Raw genomic sequence first — 17,134 nt, forward strand, 5'->3', positions numbered from 1 at the left:
ATGGTTTCAATACAGAATAAATAACAGAATTTTAGCAACAAATTCGTTTCTATTCAAAATTAAAAAAATAAATTGTAAAATGTGTACGTTTTACCACAGAGAGGAAGAGACAATAGAACATATACTGTGGGAATGTGATTGTGTTCAAGCATTCCTAGATGAATTTGAACTTTACATAGAAGATAAAACAAACTTTCATATAGTTTTTACCAAAAAATATTTTATTTTAGGTACTCCTGGTAAAAAGTTTTGTATGCAAAATACTCTTATCCTTTGGTTGAAATACTATATTTATACAGCAAGATGTACTGAGAAATCATTGAACTTCCGTTTTGCAATATCCTACTTAAAACTCTTTTATGAAACACAAAAATTCCTATTTTACAAAAATGGTGATAGCGAAAAATTTGATACCTAGTGGAACCGATGGAGCCTGATCTTTACTTAACTCTCTCTCTCTCTCTCTCTCTCTCTCTGTGTGTGTGTGTGTGTGTGTGTCACATATAAAAAAAACTTGTCTTTATTCCTACATGATCCTTGGTATGCATATATTGAACATATATTATGATATATACAACAACAACAACAAAATCAATCAATCAATCGAATCAGGTTAAGTACTCATAAACCGAACCTTAATAGAATATTTTAAATGCATCGAAACATTTCAAACTGCTCACAAATATGCGTTTCATGATGATAAAGAAATTCCTAGAAAACGTATGACAGAAATATTGAAGTGTTAGATTTCGATATTACTTCATGTTGAATATTTTATTCACATCCGGATTACCTAAGTGCAATGCTTTCAATGCTGTAAAATGATAACCCGCGTATGCATTTTTTTTTTCTGTAATGATTGCTCAACCGATGAAACAACAAAGAACGACATTTTATTGTTATGTATTTTTAAAAAATATTAACTAGATTTAAGTACCAAAATATCATATGGTTGACTAATTCGTACATTAGTGCCAAAATTAAACTGCCTAAACATTTTATAGTTCAGTGGTGGATTTAAAGGCTAGTGGGGTTGCATCTCTTCTGTTTAATTTTTTTTTTTACGAAAACGATCTCTCTCTCTCTCTCTCTCTCTCTCTCTCTCTCTCGCCATTTTGTAACATTCCATAACTACTGTTTTTGCAAACAAAAGAGGAGATATTTTAGTTTTGTAGACACTTAGAGGTGTTGTGTACTATTTGCACTACATTTACCTAGATGTTTACTTGTCATTGACACCTGTAACCTAGATCGTCCTAGACCTCATGTGATTTTTAGAAGAAAAATGACGCATTGGTTACCTCATTGTCTTTCAAGATTGTACTAGAAAATTCATTCCAATTATATATACACTACAATTTTTATGATAAAAAAAGTTCTGGTTAGGCACTTTTTATGCATTTTATTATACTGGGAACTAGGATTTTAGAATTACTATTTATGTGTGTGTGTGTGTAGATTCTGTTTGGATTTATTGTTCAACTAACGTAGGTTAGTATTTTGCTATTGTTACAATTTTCTTTCAATAATCAATTGTAAATAAATATTATTGTCTTTTGTTAGTAAATTCTGCTGTGTTTGTTCTGACCCCTAACAGAAGGGTAAAACGGATACCAGGTGTCTTCCCACTTAGCTAAAATTCTAAAAATCTGTACGGGTGACTGGTTTTAGCTAGACGAGAATGGTGCACAGGTAAGGGTGTCAAAGAACAAAGGAAAATAATGACAGGTAACCTATAGTCTGTTTTGTTACAGATCACAGGTTCAGTTTAGTTTGTTTGCATACATGAAACACACATTTAGAAAATTTAAGGAACATATCAGTCTAATAATGAAACACATAAAGAAATGCATGTACATAAAAAGGAACACATCAGTCTAAATGACTGAGATGATTAAACAATGAAGGTATACTTATAATATATATACATTTAATGACTTAATGAGAACTTTTTCTTGAATTTCCTAATAGTCTGAACCTGTATTTATTAATTTGTACAAGTTTACATTATTTTCAAGGAGACTTTTCCATTTGAGTTGTCCTCCATAACCAATCTCCTTATCCAAGTCGACTTTAGTCCTTTGATATAACGATCTAGATCAACCTTTTTTAATTCCCCATATGCATACTTTTGTGTGACAAGGTTTCTTTTAATTAATTCTATCAGATTTTGAATTCCAGACAAATTCAAATACAATAGTATTAAGTTCTTTTATGAAAGCACTCTTTGGGTTTGGTAAGGCAATACATAAATGATTTAGTTGTGAGATTAGGAGTTATTTCACAAGTTATTTTCCCAATTGGAGTCAACTTTCGTTTATTCCACTGGTCAATAATTGACTTAATCTTCACAAGTTTTTTGTCATAGTTCAATTTAAAATTTTTATTTAAATCCACATCATAATAGATTTTTTAGTAGTTTAAATTGAGTTGTCCATATGAAATTCATATTAGAACATAATATTTCATAGATCTGAATTTTTGTTTACTTCCTATCCATACAATCTACATGTAGAACAATTTCCCTTTCCTTGAGGTTATTAACATGTACATAATTGAAATAATCTTTGATGGTGTCTAGTACCAAATTAAAATCCCCAACAATAATAATTTCCTCGTTGTTTAATTTTGTAATAGTATTTCCCAATTTCTGATAGAAGTCAGGAGAGTGATCATTTGGTCCGTATATACATATCAGGCTTAGTTTCTTATTTTCTAATGAAATGCTAAGTGCAAGAAAATTACCAGTATTATCTGAAATAGGCTGTTCATAAATATCCGGGTAAATAGAATGGCAACCCCTCTTGAGTTTGAAGTAAACGAATTGAATCGAGCTTCGTAGCCCCACTCATTTCTTGTCTCATTTCCATTGTAAAATGTGTGTCTATTAAACATAGAATGTTGCAATGCTATTGGCGGTAGTATTGGAAAATGTCTTACAGGTAGTTAGTCTAAAACAGACTATACCCAGGGACCACTCAGGTGTGAAAATCACAGTTTTAGTTAAGTGGGAATAACAATTGTATAATTTTAGCTAAGTGAGAATGGGTATATGAGGGGTCCTTGAATAATGTCATATCAGGCGATGCGTAAGCCGAGCCCAGTATCTTCTTTTTTCTTTTCTTTCAAGGATCCCATAATTATAAGGTCTCCCATGGTTTGTGGTTGGATATGATTATTATCCAACTAGTGTGTTTTCTATTTCCGAGCATTGGCTTGGGGATAGATCGATTGATTGTATCTTGTTTAACGTCTCACTCGAGAATTTTTCACTCATATGGAGACGTCACCGGTGAAGGGCTTCAATGACCGGTGAAAGGCTTCAAATTTAGGCCTTTCCTCGGCGCTTACCGCCACTGAGCAGTGAAGGTTCTTTAGCGTGACACACTTACTGTGATACGGGGCATCCGTAATTAAGGTAATCCCCGAGGACCCGTGACATTCACACCTGGTGCCGAGCATTTGGTGATGGAACTGTCACTACCTGTTTAACAATTTTAGTCTGTCGCGGCCGGGATTCAAAGTCCGGCCTTAAATAAAATAAATGTTTATTTGGTATATACATGTATATACATACATTCAAGCATACATACCAAGGATAACCCATGAAAGCTCGAAAGCTTATTTCCAATGGGATCCTTTGATGCACGGATGTTTGCGCTAGAGGGTCGTTTCTGTGGGTGGAAACAGAAACTTCCAAATTCTATTAATTTATTCTGGCTGCTACCTTACGAAAAGATTTTATGAGCCTATCCAATGAATAAAAGGTACCCCTCCCCGAAAACAACATTGTAAAAGAAAAAATAATCTTTTGAACAATTTTCCCCAAACATAACCTTTTTAATTCGAACGTGCTTTTAATCGAACTAGACATGTTTAAGATAACTGAATTTGAATTTAGTTCTACACCTGGTACAATATACATTTATGTATCACATCAAATTTCAAATCCCGTGGGGATCCGGGTTAGAATAGGTCCCCAGTACCCCTTGCTTGTTGTAGAAGGCGAATAAATGGGGAGGTCCTTTAAATGAGACCGTAAAAATCAATATATGCACCAAGGAGTGCATGAGCCGAGTTGCATGGGGTCTTCCTAACCTGCTATCCAACAATATAACCAAGTTTCATTTGATTCAGTTTTAAACTTTTCGTGTTACTGTCCAAAAACCATATTTTGTCTGAAGTTTTCAATCTATTTTCGGTCACTGTGACCTTGACCTTTGACCTTTTTTCTCAAACAATCAATAGGGGCCTTGCTTTGCTGGTATCCAACAATATATCCAAGTTTCATTTGATTCAAATTAAAAAATTTCGAGTTATCCTCCTAGAACCAATTTTTTTGGAATTTTAAATCTATTTTCGGTCACTATGACCTATTGTTGACGCCCAACCGTCCGCCCGCCCGCATCACCAAACCAATAGCCGAGTTCAACTTCGTTGCAACTCGGCTAAAAACGAGGTCCCGTGTCACAGCAGGTGTGGCACGATAAAGATCCCTCCCTGCTCAAAGGCCAAAAGCGCCGAGCAAAGGCCTAAATTTTGCAGCCCTTCACCGGCAGTGGTGATGTCTCCATATTCTCGAGAGGGTCGTTAAACAATAATAATCAATCAATCAATCAAATCGAACGAGTCCGGTGTGGAAAAAAGGTTTGACTCATTTGGGATGAGTCTATGTGAAAGTTCGTACATTTACCGATGTCCTGCGGATTGGTGTTGAAACTGAAGAGATACAGCGGGAACGAAAGATTGAAACAGAACCATTGTAAACTAGGGCGAAATTTACGACCTATAATAAGAGGAATTAACAGATTTATTTCATAATATATGAATTAGGTAAAAGGCTAGCACAGAATTTATGCTTGAATGGAATGTAAAAGTCATCACATTATAAATCTAACTGTTAAGCTTTACAAGTACACGTGTATTTAGTTTAGAAGTGAACTGCCAGAAGTACTCCCTATTTAAAATTGGAGTGCTGCGGTCACTAATTATTTGTTAGTTAAAAATAATAAATCAAACACAAAATGTTTAACTTGTTGAATTAATAAGATTATGAATTATCGTTTTTTATACATATTAAACTCCTTGTACATACACATACATGGTATTATGTGTAAATACATGTACATGCGCGTTAATGACGTTTTGCCAGGGGGAAGGGACATATAAATCACGTGTGTTCTTTTCATTCTCTACTAATAGGTTTCACTGCTCGTTAACACCTCTGTCAGTGCCGAAAATTCAAAAATTTTGTAAAACGCTTTGTAAATTCTTTTACAAATGTTTAACTTAATTCGCTTGATCAATTTATCAAAATATGATGCAATATTTGAAGATAAAGTTGTTTTTATCGCTTGTAAACTATTTCCAAATCGTTGATTTTAATCAAAATGAATCATTTTTTCCCCGATGTTTGGCTTTATGTTATCTACATTAATCATTCTAATTTTTTTTATTCCGTTCAGTTCCGCGTTTTAGCAACACCCTGCTCAATTGACATAAGCGCCGATCATAGGCCTAAATTTTGCAGCCCTTCACCGGCAATGGTGACGCCTCCTTATGAGTGAAAAATTCTCGAGATGGACGTTAAACAATATACAATGAATCATTCAATCTTGGGCAATCAAATATAGCTTTAGGTAGAATGACCACAACTATTTTCAGCCGCACAATGATCTTCTGTAATACTCCATTACCTTTCCAAGTACAAGTTTTATTTTTCATTCGCTGTTAACACAACATAGAGAACATATTAAACAAGCATTCAAAAACAATATTCACGCATGCACAAGTGATTCATATAAATGTATATCACAATCTTGAATATGAATAAATACAATAATAGACTATTAATACCAATATTAAACTTAATATTGTTTATGACAAACGGGATGATTTAAACTTCTCCATCGTCAACTTCCCATATTTATGTAGCAATATTCCGTTATCACCTGCATATGATGTTTACGTCTCTCAATTGATTCGATAAGCAAGAGCTTGTTCTGCGTATGGTAATTTTTTAAATCGAAGCAGGCTACTGACAGTCTCGTTTTTTGATTGATTGATTGTATCTTGCTTAACGTCTCGCTCGAGAATTTTTCACTCATATGGAGACGTGACCAAGACCGGTGAAGGGCTTCAATTTTGGGCCTATGCTCGGCGCTTACCGCCTTTGCGCAGTGAGGGTTTTTAGCGTGTCACACCTACTGTGACACGGGATTTCCGTTTTTAAGGTCATCTCCGAGGACCCGTAACATTCACACCTAAATCCGAGCGTTTGGCGATGGAACTGTCACTACCTATTTTAACGACTTAGGTTTGTCGCGGCCGGGATTCGAACCTCGGCCTTCCGCATGCAGGGCGAACGCACTAACCTCTCGGCCATCGCGCCGGTGACAGTTTCGTTTAAAATCAGCATTTCACAAAATGGTCGTTATAACGATCTAGTTTGTTAATACAACCTATCATTGGATCAAATGCTGTCTGGCGTGTTTCATGCAGATTGTTAGGCTGTTCTTGGCACACTGATTTTGACTACGGATAACTCCGTTTACTTGATCAAGATATAGGACACACGGCGGGTGTGACCGGTCGACAGGGGATGCTTACTCCTCATAGGCACCTGATCCCACCTCTAGTAAATCCATGGATCCGTATTTGCCCAACTCTTTATTTTGTATTGCTTATAGGAGTTATGAAATTGATCACTGTTCGTTATCTTCGCCTTTTATTGTTCACCAGTAACAAATGTGACGGAAAAAGCAATTTTGATGAGTTTTTATGATTAATATATATTGGCCATACAAATGCGTGTGCATCCATATATGTATAACTCCTGCCGAATCACATTGTATTAATCAAATTTGTTTCATATCTTTATTAATTATATAATTCAGGTATAATGCATAAAATCAACCAAGCGAATTACATTTCCTATCTGAAAACAACAACAGTCTGATACTTTTATTTAACAAAATGACAATTTCTTATCTTTAAGATTATGCATCATTGGCTGTTTTCCTACTATCAGATTGACATCGAAACCACGTATGTTCCATTGGTGCTTCCCACGGAAATGGCATTTTAAAAATCCTTCTCATGCAAATTAAAATGGATTTCGATTCCAAGTTTTCCTTTCTTAAAGTTGAATGGTCCGAATTACGACATTGTTTTCCATCTTTTAAAAACGCTATTAAATCATCGCACGTATATATGAGGCTGTATGACATGTCATACATTATTTCACCTGTTTTATGTAAATAATGTCTCTTCGGTGATGCTCAAGCTGAAATTTTGGAAATCCGAAATGACAATAAACTTGTAAGAGCTAAAAGGAGAAACAGAGTGCCAAAGACTGGAGCCAAATTCGTATAAGGATCAGAGCTCTGCATGAGGGAGATCATCCTTAATTTTGAAAAGAATTTCTAAATCTTATCACAACATTTAACTATACATCCGTATTTTCAAGCTAATAACGAAGTACTTAGCTACTAAGCTGTAGAAACCCTCGGGGACTTAACAGTCCACCAGCAGAGGTCTCGACCCCAGGGGTCGTAATGTAAAACTTTAAAAAGTACCAATTTTGATGCACCAGATGCGCATTTCCACAAATAATGTCTCTTTGGTGATGCTTTTATCCAAAATTACTTGATTTTAAATCGGTCACGTGGGGATCCGGGTTAGAATAGGTCCTCAGTAGCCCCAAGCTTGTCGTAAGTGACGACTAAATGGGGCGGTCCTTCGGATGAGACCGTTAAAACCGAGGTCCCGTGTCGCAGCAGGTGTGGCATGATAAAGATCCCTCCCTGCTTAATGGCCATAAGCGCCGAGCATTGGCCTAAATTTTGCAGCCCTTCACCGGCAGTGGTGACGTCTCCATATTAGTGAAATATTCGCGAGAGGGACATAAAACGATATTCAATCAATCAATTTTAAATCGGTGTTTACAAACTGCGTCACTCTGCCATTTCAAGGGACAGTCACGTAACCAGTTCAAACTTTTAGATCATTGGTGGTCTTATCTGTGTGAAGCTGTGTATTTTGATACAACAGTACAGTCGGGGTCGGATCCAGGAATCGCCAATGCTTAACCAGTATTCACAATGACGTCCATCATCAATAAGCGTTCAATATCCATAGGTCAATGAAAGTAAATGTTCGATATCTTCGTTATATGATACACATTCAATGATGATCAATGGATTTTACACACAATGGTCTACATCGACTTTTCCAATAGTGTATGATGTATAAACAATGACAAAGCACAATGACGGAAGCCCAAATTCTTGGCCAAAGACTCTGGAAAATTAACAGAATTTGCGGCAGGGCCTCAAGCAAAATTCGGGTAGCTGATATTCAGCTCTTTCCGTGAATTGAGTACAACGTCGGATGCACAATGACCTGCCTGGTAGCTGAGTAAAGCCATGATGCATTGTCGTGGGCTGGCGAGAATCACGGAGAACACCAATACCTGGAATTAGAAAGAAAACACGACAGCAAGCAAACAAGGGTTCATTTGCAGACTAAGCAAACTCATTAAAAATTATGGGAAAAGGGTGGGAGGGGTTGAAGAAACGTTTTCTTGATTATTGCGCATGGTCTCTTAAGATGATGATGTTGCGGAGATTCACGATGATCACCGATGGGCATTGCACTAATCAAGGACAGAGGACTTGTCTATCTTGAGCACACAATTGTTCTATTCGTTCTCAATAACGGGACTTAACTCGTATAGAGTTAAGTCTGATTATGTATAAAAATGATACATGCACATTGGATCATACAGCTTTAATGCAGCATTTTCCTTATTATTTTAATTGATATACAGGAATCAATTTGTAAAATGTTATTTTACGAGGGCTGTTCGATGTGTATTGTACCACAATGCTATAACACTTTGCACGATTTCGTGGATGGTGATACTCCTGAATAGCTCTATTCATTACCTTTTTAATGATATAAGCATGAACCTTCAGCTCCACATAATTTTAAACTTATAGTCATTTCAATAGAGCCGATCGTAAAAATGGTTAGGAAACAGGTTGAGAATATTAAAGAAATTAGAAATGATATAACAGTTTGCACACATACTCAATAACTAGCGTTGCGACCCCATTTTTGGTGTAATGAGCTACCTTAAATCAGCATATAAAACGATCGCAAATAACAAATGAGAAAATTAATGCAATTTTGCTTGATGCGTCTTTTTTCGTTGAGTTTTACTTGTTTTATGAAATACGTTAGAAAATATTTGTGCTGAGTTATCCGTAGTCAAAATCAGTGTGCTAAGAACGGCCTAATAATTGGTATGAAACACGTCATACAGATCATATTGTGTTGACACATCTATGGTTGGAAAGTTAGAAGTGAGACTGGCATCTAAGGATAGCATTGCAAAATAACGCAACACTGCAACCATAATACATGTATATGGATCAGTCAACGACACATCCCACTCTTTACCGTCTTCATAATGGTTATTAGTATCTTCTCAGCATTTTATGTCCATGTATCAGTACCATTTCTGAATAAGAAATTATATATCATGGTCAAATATTCATCTGCAGATAAACAAATTCAAATGTTAGGGTAGACAAATCTTTCTTTAGCAGTCAGTGCTGCACTTCTCAACCTTTTGCCCCAAAGAATATTTCCCTTGCCAGTTGGTCACCATCAATGTGAATCTTAACATCGGTTATGAACAAGGTGTTCGTATGAGTCTGAAATATCAATGATATCAGAATATTTTTGTTCATTCTTGGGCAACACTGGATGGGGTACATATTTATCAACCATTGAAACATCATACATGATAGTCTGCCAGTTTCATTTCTTGCTTAACTGATCTTCTAAACTATGAAGGTTTGAAGAATGCACAAAACTTACTTCAAGTACTAGAATCACATAACACTCTATTATGTTGGTCCTAATTTTTGCTTTGAGGCATGGAATACTTCTGGTCAAGATGTAGTTTCCGTGGCCGAGTGGTTAGAGCATCGCTCTCAAATAAATCACACGGCCTCTCACCTCTGGTCGCCGCGGGTTCGAATCCCGCTCGCGTCGGTAAGTGAGAAAATTTCCCAGTTTACTTTCGGAAGGTCGGTGGTCTCTTTCGAGATACAGTGTATCTGGGTTCTCTCTTCCACCAATAAAAAACCGGGCGCCACCAGATGAGTGTGGCGGAAAATACCAATCAATCAATTAAGATGTAGTAGTGGTGATTGTGGTGAAATTGTGGACAACACAGGGAAAACATGTTGCACAATAGCAACTGAACTTCTCGCGTAGAAGTTTATGAATAAAGTCTGCTTCATAGGAATATAAAAAGAGGTCTGCTAACCAAGGAACACAATTCGTGCCCATGGGAATTCCAATAGACTGTTGGAAGACATGATCATCATCATCCATGAATATTATAAATATGATGCAAGTTTATTTAAGTACATGCACGTCATATTTATATACAGCATTAACAATAATCTTATTGTAAGTATTTCAAATGATATTTTCAACAGAGAATATATATTACATGTATATCATTTACATTCTTGTACCTGCACGGTATAGAATCATTCAATGCGATAACAAATTACTGTTGCAAGATGCAAATAACATGACTCGTTTTTTCTTATTATTACACATAATTAAAATATTAAAACGTGTACATACATGGTAAAATGAATTAAAAACAATTAATTTAAAATCTCTTCTGTAATAAACTGCAACTGTAACGAACAAAAGCAAAATAAGAATTTAGTATAAACTTTATATTGAATGTTCTTGCAATCGAAGTTTTGGAGCATATAAATTTTGGCCAATCTTCAAAAACTTTAAGATTGACTAAAACTTTTGAACTGCAAGTGATAAGGCATTATATTTTTGTATATTTTCTCTTATTGGACCTATATTTTTAGACCAAAATATTTTACCTTTTGGTCTTGCCTCTTCTTTTTTTTTATTGGCAAGCAGGGAGAATTTATGTTTCACAAACATCTTGTTTGCTGGCGTAAGATACAAATTGTTAGTATGAACTTTAAGAATGGAACTATATGGAGTTATTGTACACATGCATTTGATTACATGTACCTTCTGATGTACATTCTCGTCAGACAGTGCAATAGACACTACACGTTGTATGCGAAAGAGTGACATCTTGTTTTCATATACCATACACCATTCCAATCTCTTTTTCTAAGGCATTAAAGTCTTCTTGTTTATTGCTGCCTAACTGGTTACAGTTGGTTGCCAATGTCCAAAGCTCATCCAGAAGACGAGGTTGGTAAAGATACATCTCCTCAATAACCCCCACCCAGTGAAACATTCGAGGACCATCAAAATTACCACGGTTTATAAAGCTTCTTCTTTTCTGGTACATGTATGAAAAGTGAAGATAACGAACAGTGATCAATCTCCTAACTCCTACAAGCAATACAAAATAGATAGTTGGGCAAACACGGACCCCTGGACACACCAGAGGTGGGATCAGGTACCTCGGAGGAATAAGCATCCCCTGTCGACCGGTATCTAGCATTTTTTACTTCAAGCAAGAAAAGTGTCCAGATTGCATTCGTTTAAGGTCTTATTATTAGGTCACCTGAGTTACTCGGACCATTGGTCTTGGGTATCCTACGACCTTTAAAAACTGCTGTATCTACGTGCGGTTTTCTATTATTTGATCGAACAACAATGTAAATTTGTCATTAATACATGAAATGCACCAATACAAGTACATTTCTGAAGGTTTTGAATTTTTAGGTTACCTGAGTCACTCGGGTGACCTATTGCTATTAGTCTGTGTCCGTCGTCGTTCTTTAACAACTTCTTAGAAAGTACTGGGCCAAATTTGGTATGCAGCATCTGTAGGTGAAGGAGACCGGAAAGTATAAATTTCATGATCCCCAACTCCCTAAGGAGCCTTCATTTTGGGGTAAAATTGATGTATTTCTTTTAAAAAAAATCTTTACTTGTACAAAATGTAAATTTGATGATCCCCGAGGTAGGGGTTCTGACCCCAGGATGGGGCTAAACTTAGTATATAGTATTTATATGTAAGTTTGCTAATACTCTATAAGATTTAAATGGATACTTAGGAATGGCAGAAAAGGATGTACATGTACTAAAAATGGTGAATCTTACAACCCAGGGTTTTGACTCTAGGATGGGTCCAAATTAGTCATATCATTTATTGTTTTAATGTTAATACACACGTTATATTATTTGAAGCCTCTCATCAGCGTATGTGCACTTTTGAGGACATTGAAGTTTCAAGAACACATCTTGTTTTATACTGTTGCTGAACATTAGAATTTAGCTTAGATATACAGAGCAGGAATTTTTTTCTAGATTCCATAGCCCTTGGGAGTAGTGATACTTTTTCACTAGTATTCAGGTGACCGATATGGCCAGTGGGCCTCTTGTTCTTTTGTTGTGCTTACAGCTATTCATTTGATATTCAGTACATCATTATGATTGCTTCAGGTGACCGACAAGGCCTGTGAACCTCTTGTTCAATATACTGTTGGCAATGTACATCACGCATCTTCCATTCATAATTATGTTTACAATAGAAATGAATAGGTGATTTTGGGAATCTAATTCAACATCTCCGGGACAGTTTGTATGGATACCATGCTTTTTAGTGGCTGCTGCTTTTAGGTAATAAACAAGTCGTTCACTATCCTCAAACTTCATTGGGTCATCAGTTATCTCACATCCTCGACTTGATGAAGTACCAGCAGATCTAAATAAAAATAAATCGTGACATTATTATATTTCACTACATTTATTCTTAAGACATGTTACAAAGACATCTTTATATAAATGAGAAGGTAAGGCAGGGATGGATGTCCTTTAATTCATTAACAAGTGGGCCTACAGTGTATATTGCTCACCAGATCACTTACATTTTATTAACAACTCTTGGGCCTCATAAAGACTTGAATCCTATGTACAAACAATTTTTATTGGGATTAATTTTCATGTCTGATAGAAACAAGCAAACTTGAAAATCTAAACAGGTGTTGGGACACGTAAAGAACTTTATGCACCTGTAGAACAGCGGTATAGGCAGGTCTGCCGGGCAAGAGGCATTCTCCATTTATACAATTTATTGAGGAAATCAAAATCATTCATAGTCATAATTACATGTCATTCAAAATACAAATAGAAGCAGGTCGACAAGTCAGCAGGTCAGTAAATAGCCTGGTAAAATCCCAGAAGACAGACGTGTGTGTACAATGTAATATAGAATACATCATGTCTACTTTTAATCCAAATAACAAATACCGTTAAGGTAAGTAACAAATCAACGGCAACACAGATATATTGTTCCACGTGTACATGCAATGCCCCCTAACCCACTTTTACCACAAAGATTCAATCAATTCTGCTTGTGGATGGTACTTAATTAACCTTTTCATATCTTCATATATCGCACTCATATCATTAAACGAATCGGTGTAGCTTTCTAGACTAATGGACACAGATTTCAACATCTTCTGATGATCTTCCACTTCATCAACACATGAAGAATGCAACTAGTAGAAGATGTCTCGTGCATCATACCTTGATCTTTTTTCTTCTCAACTTTCCAAATCGTTGCCTTTCTAAAAGTTCTAATTCAACTGAAATGCATAATTAGTATAATTTAAATCATTATTAAATATCCATATATTGCCAATAAACATTTCCTTTTGATTAAATATAAGTATTTTCTAAAAATGAAAACATATACTTTTATAAAACAAAATTTAAACCTATTTGTAAAATCAGAGCGTACTTTTAATATTTTCAGCCTTTCTGGATAGACCTCATCGGTACGCACGGGGGATTTCGATGTACACAAAACGTTTAAAACTCAAACTCTCTCTCTCTCTCTCTCTCTCTTTCTCTCTCTCTCTCTCTCTCTCTCTCTCTCTCTCTCTCTCTCTCTCTCAATGAAGTTGGAGATTGTCCATTCATTTTCAGAATTGTCAACATTTCCTGAATTCACTGAATCCTTCTCTATGTCTTATTTTACAAAAATATGAAACATACATTACTTCCTGACAATGAATAACAATTATGATTTCATCAATTAATAAATTGTTAATTTTATTCCGATTTTGAAATTTCAAATCATCTCTTGAATTTTAATTAAAAATAAATTAATATTTCTGTACAACTCTTAACAGAAAAAAGAACTTATTTACCGGTGTTTTTTTAATAATGATTTTTTAAATCCATTATTTTATACCTTCATCAGATCCATATTTAGAATTCATGAAATCTGCATATGAATCAGTGAAGGTCTCAAATGTTAGTTCTGCCTCTCGCAAAAGTGTGTACAGTGTAGGCACATCCTTTGGTATGCTCTTCATAGATATCCGTCAACAACATACTTTAGTTTCCGGATGTAGGGGCTTTGAAAGAACATCACTCTCGTGTTGTATATCCATCCAACCTCAACCGATGATGTAGGAACTGGTATGTATTGGTGGAGACGATGGGCTCATCGATAGGTTCACATTCTTTGTATCAAAACCGATATTCCATCCATCATCAATAACAAAAAGTAATATTCCAAAACTATTGGAATTCTACATGATTTTAAATATATATGTAAATTTGAAGATAATATTTATGAATGCATAGGTAATTTATTTACATTATGTATCATAAATTTCAATTTTTTCGTAAGTAGACATTATTAAAATCAATTAAATTGTTTACATGAAGAAAATATATTACATTTGATAAATTGATTTGAATATTTATCTCAAATATAGAATGTTTCCGCAATGAATAAGTTGAAAGACACGCCATACATTTCCACTGATGTTTGTCCGATATACCGTTACGGCATGCAATTTTCATTTCAGAACTACATATTTCACATTCCGTCTGATTCATCAGAATTTTGTTATTCCTCAAATATGAAATCAATTCATCCTTGTTCGAAATGATTCTGTGAAAGTCTATGGCTTCAGGAGATCCCGAATACATTTCGTTCATTTTCCCAGCCATTTCAGTCCTTTAGTTGAAATATTAAACGTTAAACGTAAATAATTGCTGTATAATAACACGGTAATGCCAAAACATGTGCAGAGTTATTTTGCAAACCAGTGTTATCAAAGTGACCTCATAAACGTTTGCCTTGGTAACCAAAAAAAATATTGAAAATGGCAGGGGCACGTATTGTTCTGACGGAAGGTGTTTTTAAATTGTATAAATTTAAGTCTTTTGGAATTAATATACCATGGCAATTTGTCTTTAACGACAAAATGGACAATTGGCTTATATTATTCGAAAAGGCTACGAACTGTTCAAAGACTATGGTGACCGCGAGTCTGATAACTGACAGCTGTTTTATGTGGGCCATTAACGAAAATATTTGTGGAAAGTTTTGATTTTGCCACGGTATTGAATCAATTTATTATGAATGTTTGCGCTCCGGGAGGAGGGAAGTCTAACACTTTCTACAGAATTATGGACCCTGTCTTTGAAAATATGAAGAGGAAACATGGTTTGAATGTACATTGGGAATCCTATACTACCGCAGGACTCCAGAAACATCAGTCCGATAATGGTGGATATGGAATAGTTCCTGGAGATGAGGGATATACATGTATGTTTTTAGCTTCAATCGATGTTAAACAGTGCAGAGGAGAAGGAGAACGGGCTCCTCTGTGTAAGATGTGGGGTGGAAAGAAAACCTTGCGGAAATCATCTACTATTTTGGATTGGATTTCCAAATCTATGAAGTTGAAAAATTAATGGACATCAACCATAAAACTGTTATCGAATGGTACGACAGATTAGGATCTTTAACAGTGATCTTCCTTAAGAACGACCCCATTATTTTAGGAGAAAGCATGGGAATAATTGAAATTGGTGAAAGTTTGTATGGAAAAAATAGAAAATATAATAGATGGACTGGAAGGCAAGACACCTTTGTTTTGTTTTTTTATTTATTTATTTTTTTTTTGGAATGGTCATTTTTCAAGTTGTGGATAAAAGAAACAAAAATGCATTGGTTCCCATCATAATGAATATTGTACTAGAAGGATCGACTATTCACTTAGACTGCTGGTCGGCCTACAATTCATTAGTGGAAGAGTGATTTGTTCATTACACAGTAAATCGTTCCAAGGAATTGAAATCAATAGACGAAACTTGCACAAACGAAATTGAAGGCATGGGGAATAACCAAAATTAAAATTGAAAAGATGAAAAGAATTCTGCATGAAAGAATAGGTGCTGTTTTGAATGAATTTTCAAATAGATATCGTTACGGACATCCCAAATGTGATGTGTATCAAAAATTGATAGACGATTCTTACAAATGAAATTTTGAATGTAAATTTAGTCTAAACAAAAATGAAGATATACAATCCCTGAACAATGAAAATTTGACTTCAATCATAGAAGTTTTGAGAAATTTATAATTTCATTTTTATTTTCAAAAAGAATTTCTTCACTCACAAATTAAAAACCATAACTGTCCACCTGCTGACTAGCACACCAGTCGACCTTCCGAATAGAATATATGTTAACTTGCTTACCTGTTGACTTGTCTACCTGCTGACTAGCATACCTGTCGACCTGCTTCATAACATACCTGTTAAACTGCTGATCTGTCGACCTGCTGACTAGCATACCTGTCGACCTGCTGACTAGCATACCTGTTAACCTGCTTACTAGTCGACTTGCTGACCAGTATACCTGTTGACCAGCATACCTGTCAACTTGTTCCATGTCCATCTATTCACTTTGCCATTTGATAATGAATGTTACAAGAAAATTTAGATAATCATTTTTACCAATATCTATAATCAAAATAAAATGATTTCCATTATCATCTTCTAAGTTTAATGCATCATTCATTTCTTGCATATTAATGTGTTAATAGAAATATTAAAACATCAAAATCAATTCATTACTGCACATACTAAATAAATACATCAAAAATCGTATAAATCACATATTTTTAAAACATAGTGCGCAATGCTTGGAAATACTTTACCGTATACTATACTTGGGCCATTATCTTTAGATAAAAATCGACGGATATACTCGCCATGAAAATTGACTTGTAAATTTAAATCATTTGTAGTATGCTTCCATTAAGTTCATATGTATTCGGAGAATATTT

The 17,134-nt window shown here is 35.2% G+C and overlaps 1 protein-coding gene across 1 annotated transcript in view; it reads right to left on the minus strand.

Annotated features, from left to right (window-relative positions):
- LOC130054058 (uncharacterized) overlaps positions 1-17,134 on the minus strand; it is a 1,204,346-nt gene that overhangs the window by 616,001 nt on the left and 571,211 nt on the right. The window lies entirely within an intron of this gene.

The sequence above is a fragment of the Ostrea edulis genome, chromosome 1, assembly GCF_947568905.1.
Source record: "Ostrea edulis chromosome 1, xbOstEdul1.1, whole genome shotgun sequence".
Taxonomy (NCBI): domain Eukaryota; kingdom Metazoa; phylum Mollusca; class Bivalvia; order Ostreida; family Ostreidae; genus Ostrea; species Ostrea edulis.